Here is a 4,430-nt window from a genome sequence, read left to right as displayed (position 1 = left end):
TATGAGAGTATGGCTAACTGAACGAGACAAAAGAACTTAAGACTCAAACCAATTCTTAAAAGGTTTGCGTAACTCAAAATCTCGGGTCCAAAAAGTTTTAATAAAATCTCCCACTCCTTCTCAGCTATGGTAGAATTATGCAAAGAAATCAAGGCTGGAAAAATGGAATATTCATGGTTTTCATGGTGGTCTTTGTGCACTGGGAATTTCAAATTTCTTTTGTTGGTTTTCCTTCTTTGCTCACTTAAGAGCGAGTCTGCCCTTTGCATTTGCTCAGAAGTTTCATTATATTATTGATCTTTTCACTGGTGTTTGCCTTTGTTTATCTCTTGGTCTTTCGTTTTTCCGTGTTAGCGTCATTGGTTACGAAGTTAAAAATTGTTATATTTCCATCGTGTTGGTGAATGTATGTGTTTATGAGCGTGAGTTTGAATCTTTGCAAATGCATTCGTTACGTGACATTGCGACGATTATCTCTTGGGAAAGTGCGATCAAGAATAGGGATGGAGGAGGATAGCAGTCATCCTCCAACTTCAAGGTTCACTGGCTGCATCTCTCTTGTTACTGCCATGCGCTGGAATTCTATCTCTGTCCCTGTTTTCCCTGACTCTATTAATCTTCCCACCTTTAAGAGGCAGAGAGGTTCCTCCCTTCCTTCCTTTCTTCCTTCCTTCCTTAATCTTTATGTGGCGTTATTTGGGCCTAATGTAGAATGACAGGAAAAGTCGAGGAAGTCGAAGAGTGAAACTGAACATCTTTATCTCAATCGCCAGAAAGATTCTCCCGAAAGAAACTCGGAAAGGCCAATGGAAACTGACGAGATTTTCATGGCTCTCTCTCTCTCTCTCTCTCTCTCTCTCTCTCTCTCTCTCTCTCTTACCGAACACGCATGCCCGTAAGCATTTTGATGTGTATTCATCCAATTACGGATTATTGCATATCATGTTTCAACGAAGACAACAATTTCAAAAAATAAGTTAAAATCAAATAAAAGGAGATAGTGCGGCGACAGCTCTTCTATGGATTTAACTTGAGACTTATCAACACAGTGAATGTTGCAGAGATTCTAATCAGGGAGAGAGAGAGAGAGAGAGAGAGAGAGAGAAAGAGAGAGAGAGAGAGAGAGAGAGAGAGAGAGGAGGCTCTCTAAATGGCGGGTCAACCCTTCCATGCATTTCCCATTAGATCCCAGCTGCTTGGAATGAGCACCACCTGCACTAAGACTCCATCTGGACACGATTGGAATGTCTATGTTCCTATCCTGTGACAAACACCTTCATAGTGCGAGACATTCGTCAGATTTATGATGGATTTCGTTTTGCGAAGACTTCAGTATCCTAAGCTACAATTTTCTCACTCTTGCAAGGAGCTCATGGGGTTGAATCGTAATTGCTGCTATTGCGATTCTGTCTCTGAACATTGGGCCCCATTCCTTTGACTTCTGTTTTCTCAAACATTCCAAAGAAATGACTTTGGCAGTCTTAGAAGTGAGTTATTATGCAGCACGAAGGGAGAGGCACCAGTTACGTAGGATTAGTGATTGCCATAAGAATATTGATTGTACTTTTCATCCTTTTTCCTTCAACAGGCCATGGCTGGAAGACCAGTCAGTCAGAGCGTTCTTGTGGTGGCAAAGTTGACTTTCGAGAATCTTTGTGAGTAACTCACAAAATCGGGTGTATCGTGATAATGACGAATTAGACATTAAACTAGAGTCAAAGAAATTTAGAAGAATGATATTTGAAAATTGTAAGTTCCTTATCGAAAAGTCTACTGCATTATTATAGTAAATAAGATTATTTGGTGGAGAAGAACACGAAAGGTTAAATAATTGAATAGTACTGAGCAAAGGAGAGGTTTGCATAACTGTATGCACAAGTATGATCAATTGTGGAAATGAAAGAAATATCAAATAGTACACTCGACAAGAAAACTGAAGATACAGTTTTCATTAGCTTTCGTTCATCCAATTTCCCATTTGTTTTTACTGAAAAGACATAATATCACTAAATTTACTCTAGAACATGAAAATATACTGCAAATGATATCATATAAGTTAAAACTGCAAAACAAAACCGTTCAGATACTTAAAAACACGATATATGTCCGAAGTAATTGGAATTTCTCAGATGGATTCGTTCATAGAGATCTGAAAGATAGAATGTGAATTTCTGATTTTAGTACTATGTATCACGACGACAATATTTACTCGTTTTGCTTCATCGTAAGTGGTGAATGCAATTATTTTAGTTTCTACAAACTTATGTTTGTATTCCAAAGCGATTAAAGTTAGCTGACGTCAATGGCAGTCAATGTTGCGACGGCTAAGGTAGTTTGGACAAATCTAGTTGACATCCGCGAAGGCGTCGTTTTCTATGATGTGAGGAGGAGCCCTAGAACTTCGAGCGGGAAAGCGCAAGTCGACTGGATACTGGCTAACGTAAACGGATATCGCACTTTGATTACTTTGACGTTGACATGGATCGAATGCTAGTTGCTCTTTACAAAGCTACTGTCTTTAAACATAAATCTTAATCAAGGTTAAAGTAGCATGTCAGCTCAATGATTTTCTGGCTATATGCTCCCATGACAAAGCAGTTCGTAGTAGCCTACAGCCCTACACGACTGCATTTCTTTGCCGCGAGGCTGAAAGATCTCCCACGATATAAAACTTTATTTGCCTGTACAATACATATCGAGTTATTTGTGGTAATAAATATTTTTATTTAACACAGCTTTTTTCGTGAATGACCACACCCTGTGTCTAAGATTTTCCCCGTCTTTTTACAATCTTTGAATGCTACCTACGGCAACTGTTGAATGTAATCAAGATTAGGGTATGAATTTCTTAGAGAATTAACTTGATTATTATAATCCTTCAAATTTTATCTAGCATAGTGCAGCACGATCTTGGCAGTCGTATCATATCGCGCAAGCATAGGCCTATCGATAGAGATACTTATTCATTATATTTTTCTTCTGCCTTCCCTGTCACAAGTCCGCCACCAGTTCTATAATTCTCTCTCTCTCTCTCTCTCTCTCTCTCTCTCTCTCTCTCTCTCTCTCTCTCTCTCTCTCCACTTCTAAAACATACTTAAAAAAATATATATTACCACTCAATCTCCGAAAGAAAATATAATGAAATTAAGTAGTTATAGATAGACCTAAGCTTTCACATGTACAGATTTTGCTCCTCTCTCTCTCTCTCTCTCTCTCTCTCTCTCTCTCTCTCTCTCTCTCTCTCTCTCTCCACTCTTAAAACACATTTGAAAAAATATTATCACTCAATCTCTCAAAGTAAATATAATGAATTAAGTATTCCCAAAAGATAGGCCTATTCTCTCTCTCTCTCTCTCTCTCTCTCTCTCTCTCTCTCTCTCTCTCTCTCTCTCTCTCCCTTTTGAAACATTTGAAAAAATACTATCACTTAATCTCTCAAAGTAAATATAATGAATTAAGTATCTCTATCGATAGGTCTATGCTTGCGCGCTCTCTCTCTGTCGTCATATTATTTCATCTGTAAGACTAATTTCCTCTTGTCAAATGATTTTTCTCCTTTCTGTTTAATGACTGTGATTGTCCTTTTTGTGCCTGATAACTGTCGCCTTCCTTATCTCAGACTGAAAACGCATTTCATTTGTCCAGTGACTGTGTCCTCTGTCTGATGACTCGCGTTTCCCAATTTTCTTAAGGGACGAGGCTCAACCTGTTTCTTATTCCAGGTTTTCATTCCACATTCTTTATTTAGCCAGTTATTTCTTAGAAGGAATCTTCTGCAATATAAGCGTTTCTTTTCTCTTATAGTTCTAAGAAAATTATTCATTTGGCTGTTGGTGTGTCAGACGTAACTTAGGACGCTGTCAATTATTACATTCTGTCAATTTTGAGAGGAAATATAAGTTTATATTGCTATATTTCCACTATTCAGTAAACTGCAAATAAAGCAAGTTTAATTTCTGAGCTTTGGCTGAAATAACTTACTGGTATATAGTCGACTTTGGGATGGATGACAGTGCCTCTGAAAAACTATAAAGCTGTATTCGTCCCCCCTCACCCCCCTCTCTCTCTCTCTCTCTCTCTCTCTCTCTCTCTCTCTCTCTCTCTCTCTCTCTCTCGCGAGCCGAGAGAAGCGCAACTGTATGAAACAATTGCTAGGAAGGTTTTAGTAGGTGTCCTGATGTTATTATAGAAATGATGCCTGAAGAATTTGTGAATTGTGGTTTGCATCAAAAGTGGATCTGTTGATATCCTCTGAGGAATTCACCAAATAAGACAACTTTTATCGAGATATTTCAATTGAATCATTACGCAAAACATCGAAAGCGTCGTCCAAGATTTTCAACGGTACAAAGGTACAAAGTTTCATCAGTGATGACAGAAACCTTTCCATAATTCTTGCATCGTTGTTCTTCGTATTCACGATTTTGGAA

The sequence above is a fragment of the Macrobrachium nipponense genome, chromosome 15, assembly GCF_015104395.2.
Source record: "Macrobrachium nipponense isolate FS-2020 chromosome 15, ASM1510439v2, whole genome shotgun sequence".
Taxonomy (NCBI): domain Eukaryota; kingdom Metazoa; phylum Arthropoda; class Malacostraca; order Decapoda; family Palaemonidae; genus Macrobrachium; species Macrobrachium nipponense.
Note: the sequence above shows the minus strand (reverse complement) of the source record.